This window comes from Anopheles stephensi, chromosome 3 (assembly GCF_013141755.1).
Source record: "Anopheles stephensi strain Indian chromosome 3, UCI_ANSTEP_V1.0, whole genome shotgun sequence".
In the NCBI taxonomy this organism is placed as follows: Eukaryota; Metazoa; Arthropoda; class Insecta; order Diptera; family Culicidae; genus Anopheles; species Anopheles stephensi.
In genome coordinates, this window is record NC_050203.1 from 50,713,528 (window position 1) to 50,732,945 (window position 19,418).

The 19,418-nt window shown below is 46.0% G+C and overlaps 1 protein-coding gene across 12 annotated transcripts in view; it reads right to left on the reverse strand.

Annotated features, from left to right (window-relative positions):
* LOC118514514 (sodium/hydrogen exchanger 3) overlaps positions 1-19,418 on the reverse strand; it is a 61,086-nt gene that overhangs the window by 41,337 nt on the left and 331 nt on the right. The window contains exon 1 of one of the 12 annotated variants that reach the window (XM_036061469.1): positions 18,752-18,770. The exons of 7 other annotated variants lie outside the window; for them this stretch is intronic. The gene's annotated coding sequence lies outside the window, so the exon portion shown is untranslated. Of the gene's footprint in view, positions 1-1,114; positions 1,282-11,837; positions 12,484-15,631; positions 15,651-16,301; positions 17,093-18,751; positions 18,771-19,418 lie in introns of those variants that run through there. 4 more of the 12 variants (XM_036061464.1, XM_036061472.1, XM_036061463.1 and 1 more) reach the window with 4 other exon arrangements.

Here is a 19,418-nt window from a genome sequence, read left to right on the forward strand (position 1 = left end):
GCCGACTGTTCAGGATGATAATTTTTCAATTTACTTCCACTACAGCTTTCGCGAGTCGTGCTCCACGAGTGGCGTTGGGAGCGTTGGGAGTACGATGCCACCGTACCGTTTGCGGTAGCGACGGTGCAAAATGCAATTCAATTTGCAATTGTATTAAGATCATATCGGACGGCAGCGAACTGTAGGGCATGGGTCTGGTCCAGCCGCGAGAGCACAAAGAAGAATCCCGCTCAAAAGGTTGCTATTTGTAGTGCAAAAATGGTGCTTTAAACAGATGGAAGTTTAATGCAGTGTCGAGATGAATCTTAGCCGTTTTGTGCTACTCCTTAAAGCTAAACCTCCAATCAAAACGGGCAGCCCTTCTGGAACTAATCGTTTCAAGCTGAACTCCAATTCAAAGGCGACTGTCGAAAGGCAGAAACAAGATTTAATTATAAAAATAATCATCACTACACCGTCCCAAAGGACCAGTAGAGCCGGGCATAACACTCAGCAGAGAAGGGATTGGATAGAAATCCAACAATTCCAACGATTCCCCGGCAGCCTTCTGCTTCGATAGTTTTCGGTTATTTATACATTTTCTCCTTACGGCGATACATCATCTGCCCGAGTGACGACCGTCTGTTGACAGGGAAACAGGGAGATTAGAATCACCCTTTGATTGATTCCACGATAAGGGTGTGGAGCGTCCGGACAGGTGTTCGCCGTTTCGACATTTCGCATCCGATGAGTCGGAAACTGACAGACTCACCGATCGAACTGTGTACGAAACTCATTAGCAAGTTGATTGTAAGAAGAGGCAAAAAAGCGAGACAATCTTACATTGTTGTCTTGAAATCGTGGTAGATAAATGCTGCGCCTAACAATGCTGTCGACACTTAAGTGATTCGTGTGGTGATACTAATTTCCAGCGTAAAGAATCGCGATGGATGTAAATTAATTTGCAACACTCTCCAATTTTCCGTCCACAGTGCTTTGACACAGCGCTTTGATCTGCTTGTTTGCCATTTGCTGTGTTTAGCTGCTTGTTGTGAATCTATCACTATCATTCTCCTCAACAATCAAGATTCCAGGGAAATGAGTCTTTAGCTGGGCTTTTGTTTATTAAACATACCTTCCCGGGGACTAGCTATTAGCAATGCAACATGCAAACAAAGATGGCTACCGATTGCAATAACTCTCCTAAAGCTTAATAACACATTAACACTTCTACTAGCGCAGTTTGTGAAGATCGCAACAATATCTTCATCTCTTATCAACACCCCACTATTAGCCCGATAGGCACCCGAACGTGTCCACAAGCAAATGAGGCACGGACGCAACTGTGCAAATTATTTAGACACCGGACACTTCTTGGCTCTCGCGTGTGAAGATGCCGAGATGCAATTATGCACACACGGTGCGCCGACACGGTCACGGCTGCAGCGTACGAACAACACACACGACCGATACGAATAGTTCCACGTTCCACGTTCGGAGTGTAAGGGGGCAAAATACAAATTCCGAACCGGGCGCGAAGCAGGGAACCTGTTTTCGGCTGTGCTTGCATGCCCAGCCTCCCCATTCACTATGCCGGTCACGTGCTGATAACTTCTTCGCCATCCATTCTCCCTCCGTGAGCATCTCCCATCGAACCCCAAGCTCAAGATCAAGGTCAGCGCCTGCGGCATATTTTCGCCCGTCTCCTTTCGGTGGACTCACGTCTCATGCTCAAGTGCAGCCACTTGACGGCCTATCCGTAAAAATCGAAAAGCGATTCAAACATAATCGATCGTTTGTGGTTTAAAGGAAGCTTTTTTTTTGCCCGAACCTGCCCGAACATTTGAGCAAATATTGCGAAAAGAAACATTTCACTGAGGACCCACCCGCCCGCCAGACGACTCTATCGGGCGGGGGAAACACAAGACAGAGTGTAAGACCTTGTCATAGTACCCGCAACAGCAAACAAACACAGCGTACCGGCGATAGAAATAGAATGTTTGCGTTCGGAAACGATGCAAACTCGGTTACTTGCCCGTCAGTTCCGAGGCGTGATAAGAATCAACCCCTTTTACAGGCTAGACTTCAGAATATTGCCGACCAGTGTGCGAAAGACGTCCGGAAGTTGATAACGATTGGGAGTGCTTTTTCGAATCAGCTATATTGGAGCGTTTGATGCTAGCAAAGAGATTGTGCTATCGACAGCAAATTTGTCTTTAAATGCCTCAAAAAAAAAATGGCGCACATGCTTTAGTAACTAGGCGAATCGGAGGAGCAAGATTCTATCTTCGCCACGGTGCCACGGTGAGTCAACTCCAACTTGAAGTCCCAATAATAACTTAGTCATAACTCATAAACGGTTATGCTGCTAATCTCCAAACGGCCTGTCAGTTCCACGGCGTCAACCCACATGACGCGCACGTTCGCTGGCAAAGGGAAAGGCGAACATTGAATTTAATCGGAGCTTCTTCCATGCCGTTGAACGTCAGTCAAGAGACAGTGGCGCCAAATTGACTTGAATTCGTTTACATTCGAATGCCCGCCCGTTACTGGGTGTTTATGGGATTGACGTCCATTTCATACTGGTTGCCTGTAGGCAGGCAAGCAAATACATCAACCAGGAGCATGGATCGATCACAGAATGATTGCTATGAACACGTTACTGCATGGCGGAATGCCTAACGGTTACTGTCACTGTACAAGGAATAATAATAAAAACCAATTACTACTCTCCGACCGAGGATAGTGCTCTGGAGCGCTCGTGGATAAAATGGCAGATAGTTTCATCCCAGCTCGAGGTGCGATGAGCTTCATGCTCTGTGAGAACACGATCGATAGAGCTATGCTGCTATCGGTAATGGTGTAAGTTTTCGAACAAGACAACAGTACCTCGCCTTTCTTGCATTAAATTTGTCTCGTCCCAAACGCTTTCGGTGTGCTTCACTAAATCGCCATGCATAGCGCGTGACTTCCATTATGCAAAACAACACACTGCTGTAAACAGAATGTAAATTGTAACTTTTATGCTACATATATTCTGGAGAGAAAAAGGGCAACGGGGCGAGCAAGAAAGTTTCACCCAAAAAGGACGGCGAACGACCACGGCTGGTGAAAGCAAAACGTGATGTTATACGACAACTTGTCTCCAAAAAAGTAGCCAACTACGCATGCGACACCACACTGCTCTTGGTGCTCTATCCATGCCGCGAAAAAGTTCCCACTGGCATCGAGTTGTACTGATACCCTTCATATGACACTCACTCGCCTTGACGTGGAGTCTGTCTGCAACTCATGCCATGTCTCGTAATTGGGCTGTCGAAGGAAATGAACTACGACCAACACACGCCAAAAAGACAACGCTAATCGGTTCCAGCTGCTGCTAGTATCAGCTGGTCCGTGACGGCCAATTTCCAGATTACCGCCGAACAAAGGGACAAACGGACCGGATTGCACCAGATTACAAAGTGCCGACCGTGTCCTGCAGCTATCTGAGTAGGAGATGAATTCGCTTCTCAGATACTTGCACTTTGGAGCTTACGGCAGTACGCAGATACACGATTGTACGTCAGAAGGGGGTTCTTTTTGGTAACTAGGAGCCATTCCTAATCTTAGCCCAAATTTGTTACGCAGATCATAGGCACTCTCCGAGGGAGCTTTGGATTGGCTAGCAAATGATTACTTTTGACCTTAGCTCAGTATCCCCACCAATAACCTCGACCCTTTGGGAGCTGAGCAGATCATCTCCTGTATTTCAACCCGGTTCACGGTCACAACTAACCACCCCCAGGGTGATTCGCACGGGTATCCCCAAGCGCCCTGCCAGCCGTTAATCAATATCACCAAGGTTCATTCTGGTCGCCGCAGCTCTCCAACGCTATCCCAGGTCCCCAGGAGGGAATAGAACGCTTCGATCGGAGCAATTTTCACCACGAAAGCCACATTGCGTGACGGCACGTCATATGCCGTGGTGTGGTGTAAATATTTTTAATCATAACCCACACCACTGCTTCACTACTTTGTGTGAAAGTAAACAGAGTTTTATTGCGGCTTTTCTGCCGTGGATAACATGCTTGAAGTCAGTCAGCACAACACTGCAGTGGAGCACAATAAAAGAAAACTCGCCTGAAGAAGCGCCAACAGTAGTCCTCCCGTAGCTCGAGCGAATAATCAAAGACTTCTCTAGAAAGAGAATGCTGGAGGTCCCCCATTTGCCCTTTAAACATATTCCATACAGCAATAATTCTAATTAAACTTTGCTTTCTCTGCACCTCCCCGTCACTCATACAGGAGGGGTTCCAAACAGCCAACTTAATAAAGTTAGCACGTGTGCCGAATCAAAATCCTGCCACTTCCCGTCTAGAAGCTGTCGAATGTCGAACGAGAGCACGTTGGAATTTTCACAATTTTCTGCCAGACATTCCGCGATCCTGAAAGTTTCCACTGAAATAAGTTTCCCACACACACACACACACACGTACACTTCAAACATTTTGTCCTTTCATTGGCTTCCCAGAATGACTGGGACTTCAACTTATGACCTACATTGGACTTCAGTCAAGGAGGACTTTTCATTAAAGCACATTCTGACGGTGTGGTGTGTGTGTGTGTGGTTGAAATTAGTCGAGGAATGAATGTGCAAATCTCGAGAAACATTGTCGACCCGGTAGGTGCACCAAAGGTTGGACCGACTGGCTTGGCAAATTATGAGACGCCAATTTGAAGTCACCGGAGAACCGTTGAGGCAATCAACACCGGGGCCGCGGTACTTGCGGCTTGCGGAATTATTCTATTCTGCACGATTCCAAGCTCATCAGCTGTTGTTCCGCAGTGTTGGCCCTGGGCTGCGGTTCTAGACAGTATCTTCGTTTCGCTCGTGCAAAGACCCTATTAGGCAGGCCCCAGCGACACCAATCGTCTGTGCCACCTCTAAAGTTGAAACTTAACACGACACCTCCGTTGCTCCGGCATCACGTGGAGCATTCGAAAAGTGGAAGATAAATAATGAACAAAAAAAACCGGCCTCGCCCTTCAAACTACCTCCCCGCCATCGTAGCCGGAGCGACCTTTAAGGGACTGACACTGAAAACCCAGTCCGCCTCGTACCAGGGTCATTGCAGCTGCTTCGGGGAAGTTTAGCTAAGGGCGTTTGACGTACTACCTAAGCGAACGACGCCTAGACGGATTTCGGTCGGGTCTTTTTATCAACATCAACCTCACCACACCTCACACGAAACTCCACACCGCATCATACCCCCACCGGGAGAGTTATAAGTCAAATGTTGGAAAAGGAAAGATTACCGAAGGTTTGTAAGTGTGTGCTTTGTTTTCTTTTTCTTTTAGTGTTACGTGTCGACTAACTTCTCTTTGCTTTTGGCAGGTATCCCCTCCTTCAAAGGAGTGTCACATTTCAGTCGGCGCCCCCAACACGTTACTCATGTTTCGCGCCGAGACGCGCATAAAATTTGCTAATAGTTCACTTTTATCAAACCGGTAAACAACCGCCTGGTGGTGCTGTGGGAGAGAAGCTTTCAAAAAGTGTTAGAAACAGACCCGGCAAAGTTTGCTCATTACGACGGTAATTTGTTTGTGCGCTTATATATGCGACCATGTGATCAATACCGTTACGCGGCAATATGAACAGGTATGTATGATGTCATACTTGCGCTAAAGATGCAGTAGATTTTTTTCCTGGGCGTCATTTTAGCCAGGGTTCAGATTTTTAATAACTCGACCCCCCAAAAATGCTTTTTATTATACAGTAAGAAAAAATTGAATCTCAACCATTGAAGCATCAAAAGGCTGCCGAATACATTACATTCGGTTAGGAGTTCTATAATCTGTTCAGGATAAGTCTTCCTAGAACCGGAATCTTTGGGGACCGTCTTCTATAAGATATTCAAGATCCTGGCACATGCTAATCTAATAGATCTAATTGTTTGAAGGCTCCTCTACGTAACAGAAGCCTACCAAAGTGTCGAGCAAAGGGCACCTAACCTCGGGTTTGAGATTAACGAGGCGACAGCCAAAATGATGGTAGAATCACCAGTGGCCTTATTACCAAAAAAAACCCAGATATTGATGTACAGATAGGTGATCGCACAAAGATAGGTGAATACAACAGCCTGATGAAACTTCTCAACTCAAAATACTTGCTGAGACTGCATAGAACATTTACAGTACCAGGACACACATACGCGTTCCCAAAACTGAGCGTTCGAGAGGAAAATGTTCAGAAGGATTTTCGGCCCCGTAACGACAATGATGAGCTCTACGAGCTTTACGATAATCTCACCTTCGTGCATCAAATTAAACTTATATGAAGCCTGATCATGAGAATGATACCGGAGATAAAACTCTGTCCAAAACTGAGCGTTCGAAAGGAAGTTGCTCAGAAGGAGTTTCGGACCCGTATGTTTGGAAGAATGTTTGGGGCGGTCCGATGGTCGAGGTGACAGCGGTGCTGGTCTTCATGCGGCAGGACCGGAGCTCAAATACCATTCAGACCGCCTCCCCGTACGCAAGGCTGAATACTTAGCTGCGGGTAGAATTAAGTCACAAAAAGCCAGAAAAGGCAGGCAAAGATCTTTCGAGGCTGTAACGCCAATGAAGAAGGGAAGAAGATGTTTAGAAGAACAATGAAAAGCCATTACAATGAGGAGCTTTACGAGCTGTTCGGTAATCGCCCCTTCGTGCTCGTCAGGCTTCTGTGGATTGGTCATGTCATGAGAATGGCACCGGACGATATCGTCCGTACAGTCTATTACAATAGTCCACATGGACATAGGAGGCGTGGAATACCCAAACTGAGATGAAGCAATGGCGTGGATGCGTTCACCAGTATTGGTAGCAAATCGGATTGACAGATAAAAGCGATATACTTTGAGCGGTATCGAGGACTTCCGCAGCAGATAAGTTCCACAGTTCAGGATAAGGTGGAACATTTCCAAATAGTACTAGAATCTATTGCACTACCTCGATTCTTCTTTTTTGCCTGACGACCTCTTGCTGTTGATCATGCCTGCCAGTTCTGGCTAACTTGACTTATTGATCCCGCATAGTTGGATAATCGAGTCCTCACTATGAGAGGAACGGCCCAGATGAGATTTGTACCCCGGTCCTGCTGTTGTGATGACCGGCGCCGCAATCGCATCTACCACCTCCCAATCGATCATACTCAAGATAAAGTAGAATCATTGCAGGTATTTCTGGGCTTTAATATTCCAGTCTTGTTATTGCTGAAGTTGTTTTATATAGAATCATTTATTTCTTTTAGTTTAAAAAAGCTATAACAGATTTGGTTTTACTTCAATAGAACTGAGATACATGAAAAAGAATCCAGACATGGCTAAATCCAGAAGAAGACATGGCTAAATCCATCCGATAGCCATTGAACTTCTTTAGAAAAACTGTCAAGTCAAGCACAAAACGGTTACAAAGTTCTCGGGTAGCACCGCAATTATTACAAAACGCACCTCGTGGTTTGCAGTTGGCATAAGGTTTCAAAAGTCAATGTTTTCCCGGCGGAACAACTCAAACGAACACAGAAGTACATCCATCTTCGGCTGGGCGTTTTGCAACGCAGAACAAATGAAAACTTCTCCAGCCCAGCCGATACGATCCCATTGCAAAGGGGTATAATTAATCTGCGTCGAAACGGTTAGAAGCAGCGGTGTGGAGTTTCGGGAAAAGAAAAAGAACCATAAATTTGGCGGAAAAACGTACTTGAGAACGGAAACACGTCCGTAATGTGGCTGGGTACTCTGTACTGTACGGTTGATTTCCATCGCTTTGGAGGTTGAAACAGTGTTCGGGTGGCCGGCACCGCAGGGCGTTCATTTGAGACTATTTTTAGCAGAAACAGATCCGTGCCATAAAATACACGAAGGCCAACCCGGCCAGACTAGTGCCGGTGATTCGATTTTGCTCCAAATCACCAAACCCGATAGTGGTCCAGCGGCACAATACATTTTACAAAGGTAGCCAAATCCGATCACGACGACGGCTGCCGGGGGGAGGTCAATTTGGTTGGAGGACAATCCGTTTTAGGTTGAGGTTTGTTTGAATTAATTTTTAAATCCCATCCTCAAATTACCGATTTCTTAGCATTCGTGAGCTAAGCTGTGCAACATCCAAATTTTTCTACATCTGCCCCTTTTGGCTAGCGATCAAGAAATGCTCCTCAGCACGTAAGACCCACTGCACGTATCGATCGGCAATCATGAAACGCTCGGGAAAGCAAAACACACAACGCTTTGGATTATGGTTTTGCCCGCCTTGCACATGCTCTTGATGTGTCGCGTCACTGCGCGCTGTTTGTGAGTGAATTATAGTTTTCGAGCGCGTTGCTCACACCCAGAGTCGGACCACGACGACGAACAGTCTGTTACGGACCGCGCAAATCGTAAACACAGCAGCGGACTTTTAATTATTGAAACTGCTGATGCTTGCGGCGGTGTCGGCTGCGTGTGAAAAACGGCTACCAGGAAAGGCATTTTTAGGGCAAGCGCCAGGGAAGAAAACAAAAACTTGTTCAATTTAATGAGCGACTCAAATGAAGTTTAATGTGGTTCGCGGAACTAGAGTATGCCTGATTTAGGCGTTACAAAAAGGCGAATAACGACAGAAAACAGAACCGAATCGGCGCTTCTTCTTCTTTTCTTGGCCTAATGACCTCTTAGGGTCATGATGAGAATTTTTGTTACCGGAAAATTGAATATTCAGTCCTCACCTCCTAAGTCAGAGATGAGATTTGAACCTCGGGCCTACCGAGTGAGGGACGGCGCCGGTGTCGCAACTACCGGCCTCAGTTTATCCTGACAGATTATCCTTTCGGATCCTCAGTTTATCCTGACAAAAAAGAAATTGAACAGCCAATCTTTACTGAGGTACTGGATAGCGAATCCGATGACTTGTGGTCGGACTCTTACCATCAATAATCCCATACACAAGAAGGGAAATAGGCTAGAGTGCAGTAACTTTTTAGATACTACGATATTTAATACTGATTATTTGTCCCAATCGTCAAGGAAATAGTTGGAACTTCTAGAGATGACTCCGCAACGTCAGCCATCTAGGTAGAACTTCACTGTGAAGCAAACGTTGGATAAGATAACAGACCAGCAATTATAATCTTCCCAACTCTATAACACACTCTCTATATGAGCTCTTTTTGAATCCTGGAGAAACAAATGACATAGAAAACTCTAGCAAAGAGTCCTTAGTGATGCTAGAGATATGAGCTTGTCTGTCTTCTCTTCAATATGGCGTTAGAGGGAGAGGGTCTTCCAAGATTCGGAAGTGGAAACTTCGGGGACCATTTTTCATAGGTTAATTCAAATCCTAACATACGCTGACGTAGACATAATTGATTTGAGGCTCTCCTATGTAGCAGAAACCTTCAGATAACTTATTTTTAGTTGACCCAAACTTCACATATCTTGGATAGAAATACAGCAATTACTGTTGCTTATATAGTAGTATGATCATGTCATGAGAAAGGTACCGGACTGCTCCAACTCGTAAAAATCTGTTTGGACGTTTCCACATGGATAGAAGAAAAGACGTGGAAGGCCCAAATTGAAAAGTTATACTGGTGTGGATACATTCCCTAGAAAGTCCAGAATATTGAATTGGCGGACAATGACATTAGACCTTATACAGTCCAGATAATTTCTGTAGCAGTTCAAGTTCTCGTAGCGGTTATAGCCCCAGATAAGGCAAGCAATTCCCACGCACTCGGGCGATTCTCTACCAAAAACGATAGCAAAAACGCTTTTTTCGAGCCTGTCTACGAAGTTCTTCTTTCTTCCCTGTGCATATTGAAGTGTGCACTGAACACTTCAACCATCTCCGCCGTCCAGGATGGGACAAGAGCTAAATCTCAACCAAACCGATGCACGAGGGTGCCCATTTTAAGAGTTTGCCTCATTAATTATTAAACATTTCTTCGTAGCGTCTCGACAGAAGGTTTGTGTGTGCGTGTGACGGTGCCGGATCCGCCGCCGCCGCCGCCTCGAGATCTGGCCACTTTTGTGCTGAATTGCAAATGACTGTCGATGGCGAAGGCTTAACGGTGCAAAGCCAACGCGATTGGATGTGTTAGGGAGTAGCCGGGAAAAACTTGATCAGATCACTCAACCGTCGTCTGGTGCATCGTTAATTCCTCCTCTATTCGCACACACACACAGATGCCTATTAAAAATGGGGGCATTCATTTTTAAAACATTCCATCACAGCTGTAACAGTGGAAACGATTGCCAAAGCTAAAATAAATTGGCAACTCACCCCACATCGAGTCATCCATCAAAACACAGCTAAGCTATGAAATGTGCGGCACAGTACTATCAAATCAAAAGCAATTATTTGATAAGAGGTTTAGCATCTCTTGCCCAACTGGTCGTCGATTCTCCTTGAACACCAATCGGAAGATCGCCGGTAGATGAAGATGTCCCAAATGTCCCAAACCAAACAAGAATGCAAAACGGTTTGTTCAAACGTTTCTTCGCCTCTTGATTAGTGGGTCAAAGATGGAATGGATGAATAAACACACATATGCCGGACCGAAAATCGAACGCCTTCTGAACCACAATTTTGGGCAAATCGCAAACGTGTTTTTGAATCAATCTTTTGTTTTTTAACTGTTGGACCAAACAAGCAGCTATCTATTTGTCCTGCCTGCTCTCATTCAAGCCTGAAGATCGCTTTCTCTTGACAGGACCTTGACATTTGCTCTTGTTTGGAATAACTTTTAAGAAACAGGACGCTCAAACGAAGGCAGGTGGCCATACAGGAAGGGGTCTCAACCTTTCAAATCTTTCAACACACCCCGCCTGAACACTCATTAGCGTGGATATTGTCGTTGCTGTATCATGGTGGCGTAGATCAAAGGCGCAGTTTTGCAATGGAAATTCAATTACCACACCACCGTTGCGTGTGTTCACTTGTACTTTGGTTCGAACATTGTTGTTGTTCAAAACAGCTTCAAATGATCGACGGCCTACCCGACAACTACCGATACCGATACCGCTTTTTTATCGTGTACAAGGTGTGCAGCCATAGAGCATAGATAAAAGTGGGAAGCATGGAACAGGGCGAGCCGGCCGGCCGGCAACGGTTTCAGAAAAGCCGCCTATTTTACCCTGCCTGTTTCTCTCTTTCATTCACACGTTTATTGGCTTTGTGTGTGTGTGTGTGTGAGTGTTGTGTGTTCCTTTTCTTCCCACTGTCATTCACTTGTGGCCCATAAACGTTCCATTCATTCCAGCGGAACCGAACCAAATTTGGGCCAGGCCAGCACACCGGTGTTTGAACATTAGAGTTTAGCTTGTTTTTTCGCTTTTTGAGCTTCAAAATTACACTGCTGGTGGATGGAATTGGACCGTAAAAAAGTATAGTAAGACAATAGAGTTTATGGACGAGCGAAATATAGACACTTTATCTATGTCCAACTAGACATCCAAAGCCACCGGAAACTAGACGTATTCACTCGTATGTCTTGATGATCTCGATTCTAAGCCACACCATGCGGGTTGACAGGACCGAAAGCCTCGAAACCCGAAAAAGGGACCAAATATTCACCAAGAGCCCAGGTAAGGGAATGGTTTCGAACGGCCATCAGGACAAGACGAAATGTGATGAGAAACAAAACGGACGACACCGGGAACATCGAATTTCCATAACGATGAATGTGTGATTCACCACCGTTCGACCGCTGCTAATGGCCTAAATGATTGCTCACAGTCGGTTTTACCCAACAGTTCCTCGAATCTCCCCATCAGTAATCACACTTTTTTGGGGCCTGTTCTCTTTCGCAATACAGCACCATCATGCAGAAGACCTGACGATCATGTGAAACTTACATTTACAGTCCGCAACGCCGAAAAGACGCGATTTGTTTAGACGACGGATCGAGAGTCGGGTTTGGAACAAGCACCGAAAACATCCACTCACACACATAAAAAGCGGACCGTTTGAGGCTTCGCCTTTACTTGTTCTCCGTCGATAATAATGCCGTCACACGTTGGTAGCTCTTCCGGCTTCCGATATCACTGCCGGCTCACACACTTCCGGCCCATGCTTGCTTATGCGACCGTGCGGCAGGAGGAATCTGGCCAAACTTCCGGCCAAACACGCACACTTCACTCACTCGCACCTTATGCAAGGACACATTGGATTTTCTACACCGTATACACACAAAAAAACACCACCGTGAGTAAAAGATGCACCTCAACGAATTCGCACAGAAAACTCGCTTTACACGCGGATGCGCCTGATACTCTGGACTCCTCGGTGTCACAACGATTGGATTCACTGCTTTTGAACATCTGGCACCCCGGACACGATGCGTGTGTGTGTGTGTGACGTGAAGCAAAAACGCACAATTCCATCCGACAGTACGCGACCCGGTACGAGACACCGACGACAGCCACCTTAGGCGGGCATATTGTGTTGTGCTATGCGCCACGACTGTTGTTATTACACGCCGGTGCTCATTCAACTCATCTCGTTACTGCGGGTCAGTCTCATTCAACGCTGGTCTGGCTCACCCTAGTCGGAAGCGCGAATGGATCGCTCTCACACGCTGAGGTGGTGGTCTGGTAAATAAGAAATTCTTACAAGAAAATCACAGCTCGCAACAAGCCTTTTTATCAACATTTTTCAGCAAACAACTCAAAGGAGTAGGTGTGTAGCGATTGTAAAAAATAAGGAAAATATTGTTTTAAAAGAGAATGATGTAAATTTTACGCTTTTCTTTTAATAATACCACTATGAAATGCTACTGTTTCAACTTTACAGAATCACGATGCCTTCACTAAATCTTGCTGAGAGCGTTGCCTAAGGTACACGCTCTTTTTGGCAGTGTGTTAGTGAAGTCACGATCAGAGACGAGAGAGAGAGGAGCGAGCAATAAACTCTCTTATTTCGTTCTGTATCAAACATTCCAACTTGGTTAAAGGAGAGGCGGCATTCAACGTCAAATATTAAACTTTTTGTTGTTTGAATCTTTTTAGTGATGGCACGCAAGACTTTTTTCCTAATAAAACTAGCATTAGATAAGAAACAAGTTAGAATTGTACATTTCTAGCTTAGAAAAGACAAAAAGAAACTGATTCTAGGGTCATTTTATGCCTGGTGGTTCAAGTGTACAGCGTATTGCATACTTTAAGGAACAAGCTGGACCACCGATAGGCGACTGTTAATTCAGGTTCTATTTTACATCAGCTAACAGTTTTAAACTGCTTCTTGCAACGTATGTGTTTATGAAATAAAATAAAACTAATACAGTAATCTTAATAAATTTAATTTAGCTCGGATCGAACATTCAAACCGCTTTCTACAAAAATATTGCCAACATTTCGCGGGAGGACCTTCAGCAGTAAAGCGGGCCCTGGGCCATGATTGCAGTATTAATAAATATTCTCCCTGTTTAAAAGCTAACAATAAAGCTCTTTCAGGGCCATGGCTATGAGGTTCTTCGTCACCTCAGCTGCAGAATGTTTGAACAAGGTCCTCATAGGAAGGTTTATCCAAAAAGAAGCCTGCAACTGGCCACGGTTGATATTAGTTGGGAGTCTCTTTCATTGACGTCCCCTCATAAGGAAATTTTATCCTTGCAGTCACCACTAATTCAAAGTGTTTGTCTCGTACAAGACTCCATCTTAGACATGGACATGATTTTTGTAGAACACTTTCCTTGTTTTGTCCTCGATGTGATTCGATAACAGTCTCTTCGTGCTAGCGACTGACGCCGTTTCTCAACCTCAGCATCAGATCGCTTTAAGTCATATAGAACGCAAGGACACAGGGTCGTTTTGATGAATTATTACGTTACAAAACCACGGATCCTCCATTTATTGGGATGGTTGTAAATAAAATAGTTGGTAAGAGAAGCAAAACAAAACCATCCACCATCTTCTATCTATTAGATTGCTTCGAGAACTAGTTAAACTCGTTGTGAGCTTTGCTGTCCTCCCCTGCTCAGACGATACGCTTAATGCGAATGAGATATATTGGATACCTCGTACGTTAAGATAAACACCCCAAAGTACAATATAACAGATATATCTTATCGTGCTTTATTTATTGCATAGCATAAGCATCTCATAAAAGCTGTCAGTAGCTGGTTTTATGTTTTCTTTTGGCTCACATTCACGGTACTAACGATATGGATTCCGAGTATGGACAACAACGAGCGACGTTGTTAATTAAAACGGTAAGCTTAGCGAAGCAGTCAGTATCGCATAATGTCCTCTAGCTTGGAGGACGCGGTAAAAGGGCAAGGTCCTTCGCTGCTCACGCAGAGGTAAATGTAACCATAATCAGTCCAGTCAACTGTTTTTCGGCCCGGAATGTCTTTCTCTCTGTGATCCTTAGACAAACCGTCGAAGAAATAAGAAAGCAAAACCCCTCCATAGCTGCTAGAAGGACAGACAAATAGCACCCAATTGGACGCCAAGGTCCACGACTGGCTGCAAGACCAGCTTCTTGGCGCCTGGTAATCGTCCAAAACATCGAATCAAATCGAATTTTCCCAATCTTGTTTGGATTGATACCACATGGTTACCACATGCTTATGATTCCCTTTTTCTTTCCCGGCCCGAGAGTATGGGTATGTCCGTGCGTGTTCACTCTTAGAACCCGTGAGTCCACACACACATTAAGCTCACAAGCATCAAAGCCTCCGATTCTCCACCCGTACTGTTTAATGTGGCACTAGTGCCTGGCTGTAGGTCAAAGAAAATCGATACGGACAACGACTCCTGTGCAGTCGGAACTCGTTAGCAACTTGTGTATCACAAAGAGGATATCCGAAGCTGAAAGAACGTTGTGGACCAAAAAAAATGGAAAAATGGTTAATGGAAGCCTCTCCATTATCTTTCTTCCTAGATTACCACCACCAACCTGGTGGGAGCTCAATTTCAAACCTCACATACAATGTAAAAGGTAAGAGAAAGAGCGTCATGAACATGTAACGCCGATTATATAAACGCCACAGATTTTCTCCAAGAACGTACTCAGCCAACTTTGAGCATATCGCCTTCTTAATATTGAATTACCAAACACACATTTTCAATGTATTATAAAGTTTGGAAATAACTCAAAAGCCTCCTCGATATCAATAAGCCTACATATTCAAAGCCAGGAGAAGCCATCAGACACCCTTGCTCTTGCCTCTGTAAATCCCGATTGGCATTCTGTCAAAGCGCGACACGACGGCAGGTCCCACACCACACCGGGGAGACTCCAAGGACAAGGACCTTGCCGTATGTGGACCACCCGTCCGCGTGTGTGTGTGGGGGGATGGAAGAAATTTGAAGGTTAAAAATTACATAACCTTCACAACAAACGGCACAAACGGCGGTCCGGCATACCGTGGGGCAGAGCAGCGCGTGTACGTGAAGGAGCCGCCAGGTGGCTCTTGACGGACCGACCGAGGGCGCATGTTGCGGGTTTTGCAATGCCACCAATCGGTGTCGGTGTGTGTGCGGGATAATAATGCCCCGTTTACCTGGTTGGAGTTTTCCCACTGCATCGCGGTACATTCTATTGGCACACAATGGTATTTTCATCCGGCAATTTTTTCAAACTTCACAGCAAACAGTCACGTGGAAAAACTTCTTCTACATCAAAAAGCAAAACATCAAAGGTTTACCGGGACTCAAACACGAAAAGCATTGTAGCACACGGAGGGAAAACTTCACCACACACACACACGCAAACGTAACAACACAGTACACAAACAAAACGGAAAGCAGCCTATTGTGGTCGTTCGAGTATGCTGCTGCTGCTGCTGGAGATGATTCACGACCTACTGTGATTGTGACTATACAGAGCGAAACGATAACATCGCCGACGCAAGCACAAACGCGCGCACACACACACACCACTTCCTTTCTGCGGACTTTTCCAAACGTCAAATCGTTAGACGGGGTTTTCACGACCCGTAGAGCACTCGACGGGAAAATCACCCAAAACACAATAGAGCACACAGCAATCACAACACAACGAGGGTTTTTGTTTTTCTCTTCGCTAGAACACAACACACATACACACCTTTAAACCATACACACACACACACGAGAGAAGGGGAACACTGGTAGCTGTTGCTCTCTTGGGGGTGGGGAGCAACATATCGAAGTTTTCTCTCGCACGTTCGCTTTTCCAAGCCCGGTCCGACCCGGTCCGCCGTTCGATTGCACTTCCGATGATGGAGTGCTGCTGGCCCTTGTGCCCTTGCAACTGTTGTTGTGTGCACACACTTATGTAACGTGGCTCAAATTTTCTTCTCCTTGCGTATTTTCCACACCGAGGACTCAACTTACCTTATGACGGACGATGGGGAAACCCACAACAGCACCCGGAACAACGATATCCGAACTGCTTCGTGAAAGATTTCTTCCCTTTCGGGGGTTCGAGTGTTCTGTGTTGGAAGCCCTCAGGGTAGCTCCTACCCCTTCGTTGCTTTGGTTTGTATCGAAACAGAAACTCAGAATATTGTGTACTTTTACGCGTTCAAGCCAGCTCCACACTGTGTCTTTAGGGCCATTTTCCTATCTGTCTGTCTCTCTCTCGCTCTCGCTCTCTATCTCTGACACCCCTGTGTGTCGTTGGTTCAATTTGCGTTGCAAAACATCTATTTCCGATCCGTACGTTTGCGGGCGCAATAAATCGATAGTTTTCTATTCTCGAGCGCTGCGATGTGCTTTCACGCCTGCATCGGGCAAATTAAAATACAACTCGAAACGCAAAAACGCCATCACACACAGTAGGCACTGGAGCTGATGATAGGCCAGCGCATCAACCTCCCTTCGACTAGCTCCAAAACGCACTCACACACACACAAACTGATCAGTGATAGCGGAAACGGGAACTCGAATCCGATATCGACCGCCGACGGTCTACACTGTCCATTGCGGCCCTCCAGCTGCTGGTCGTCGTCCGCTGACGATTTTCGTAACAGTTTTCACACCGACCGAACAGTTGGCTGGCTTGACGGTCCTCGAAGGGACACAGCCGCGGACGTTGCTGCTGCTGCTGCTGCTGCTAGTGCACCGTACTGGTAGTAGCTGACCGGGGACGACCGTGGTTGACGTGGCCGCCATTTCTTAGCTCACCGACTGGAATGAGCCCCCCGATGACGTGACGTGTGGTAGTGTCCCACACGAAGAGACCGCGAGCTTTTTTCTCCCGAGCTGTTGTTTTTGCCGAAAACGGTGCCCCGAAGCGATGGGACCGTGAAACCTCCATCACCATGGAAAATGGCGAGCGAGCGTGAGAACGAGCACATACGAGCGCTGTGTGCTGAAGTGGGAAAACTCGGTGTTTTTCCCTACCTGCAGCATAGACCACGCGCACGTTTGACAGCTGCTCTCGCTCTCTCTCCCTCTCTCTCTCTCTCGGTAGCATCACCATTTTCTCGGGGAAAATTCTCTCCAGCCCTTTTCTCATTTGCATACCGTTCTCGTTGATTCTCAGCAAGCAGTGTGTTTGGGAGCTTCTGTTGTTGTTTTGTTGTTTATTTTGCTTTTTCCACTGTGACATTTCCTCACCATCTGACATGTGACTAGTTTGTGTAGGTATTGGTACGATTAGGTCAGAGCATGGATTGGTCCGCAAGTACGGTAATCAAAGAAAGCCCGTCATGCAGTGTAAAACCTTGACCATGGGATAGGGACGCAAAGGCAATTAAAAGCACCTGAAGTGTAGTGTAAGTTTCGCAATAATTTAAGTCATCGAAAGTGCATTTCTCGATCCACCAATACAAGCGCAGAAATGGGGGGTTTTCTCTGTAACAAACAGAACAGCTGATCTGTTTGTTTGAGGGAGAACGCGCAGAATCGAAACATTGGCTCTCTCTCTCTCGCTCTCTCTCTTTGCGGAGTTCTTCGGAGTCTTGATTGGTGATCGATGGTACTTAACAAGTTCCTCCATCTAATTTCAAGTCTTTCATTAAATCAACCAAACCCCTTACCAGCGGGTGTAAAAAGTTTCCACTGTACTATCGAAAATCGCGTCCATTCATCAGCTTCGCTTAACCCGCTGTCGCTGGGAAGACAAATTGGCAGTGTCCTTTTGTCGTCATTGGCCGGCATGACACACATCAATCATCAAGTACACGCCGTGCTGTGATAAGCCACCGACTTCTGCCACACTCAGTCAACTAAGTTCTGACGTACCTCACGACCATATAAACCCCGAGCTCAGCTGTCGCTCTGTGGGTCGCTCTGTGATAAGGGGTATTTTTTTTTGTTTAAGATCCCGCACACTAATTAACTGCCATTCGAAAATCGCATTGGATAGAACCCTCCCACCGCCATGTTGGACAAAGAAAAGAAGGGTGAGCCCAACGAGGAAACTAATTGCTATCTGTGGCTGTTGGTGTCTTCATGGATAGCATGGCTCGTCGTGTAATGCAATTGACTACGCTTATTGGACGCACAATCGCGAATTCTACACCACACGATCCACTTCGATTATGATGGATGTTTGGGGGGTTTTTTGGACTTTTTTTTTTGGAGAGGGGGGACCGCGTGTTTTATTGCTTTAAAATAGACCCATCCGTGCAGGGCTCTCTACCCACTCGGATCGTCATACTGATCACACGTCAATTGCCCCAGAAACGTACGTAGCGCAAATTGTTACATTCTGGCACACGGACGCTACTTTAGATAGCTAGAGCCGCGTGGCTGACAGGATAATTTACGATCTCACGCGCACGAGCTCATCTCCACCGGACGGATGGGGTTAAGTTTGAGTTCTTCCATTATCTCACCTCAACTGCAACAGATACAGCGCCTAGTGCAAAGATTGACCCACCAATCCCGGGGGGGGGGGGGGGGGGGGGGGGGGGGGGGACTAGAAGGTACTGCCTTTAAGTTCTGTAAAGAGATGAAGTGTTATCAGACGCCAGAAGCCTACCACGGGATCATCAGATCGGATGCGTTAGGTGGCAAGTGGTGGCCCACGACTAACACAACAAGGCCCTTGGCGAATGACAACCAGCACCCTTCTCCGGCTCCCGTACCTTCTGGCCACTCTTGGCAAATTAGTTTTCGGTCTTATCAGACACCCCGTAATAAATGGTACATGTCACCATCGTAAGCGCACGTTTATCTAGTCCATGCACTTACAGGCAAGAGGTACGTATTACGGCACATGAGAGTGGTTGAAATAGTAAATATAAAGTACATAAAATTGACACTGATCCAGGAACGCCGATGATGACCACGAGTGGCCATTACGAGAGGCTCGTGAACAGCGAAAGGATCTCGTGACGTCTGGGTTGGTCTAGTTGTTCAAAGCTGGCACGTTTATGGGACACTCTCATTGTCACTAGCTGTAGAGATGTTAGAGTGCATTACAGACAACAACCCTGATGCAATCATTTTTCCTTTTCAAAGAACTCTAGCAATATCTGGTTGTGTTTGTAGGCTTTTTGG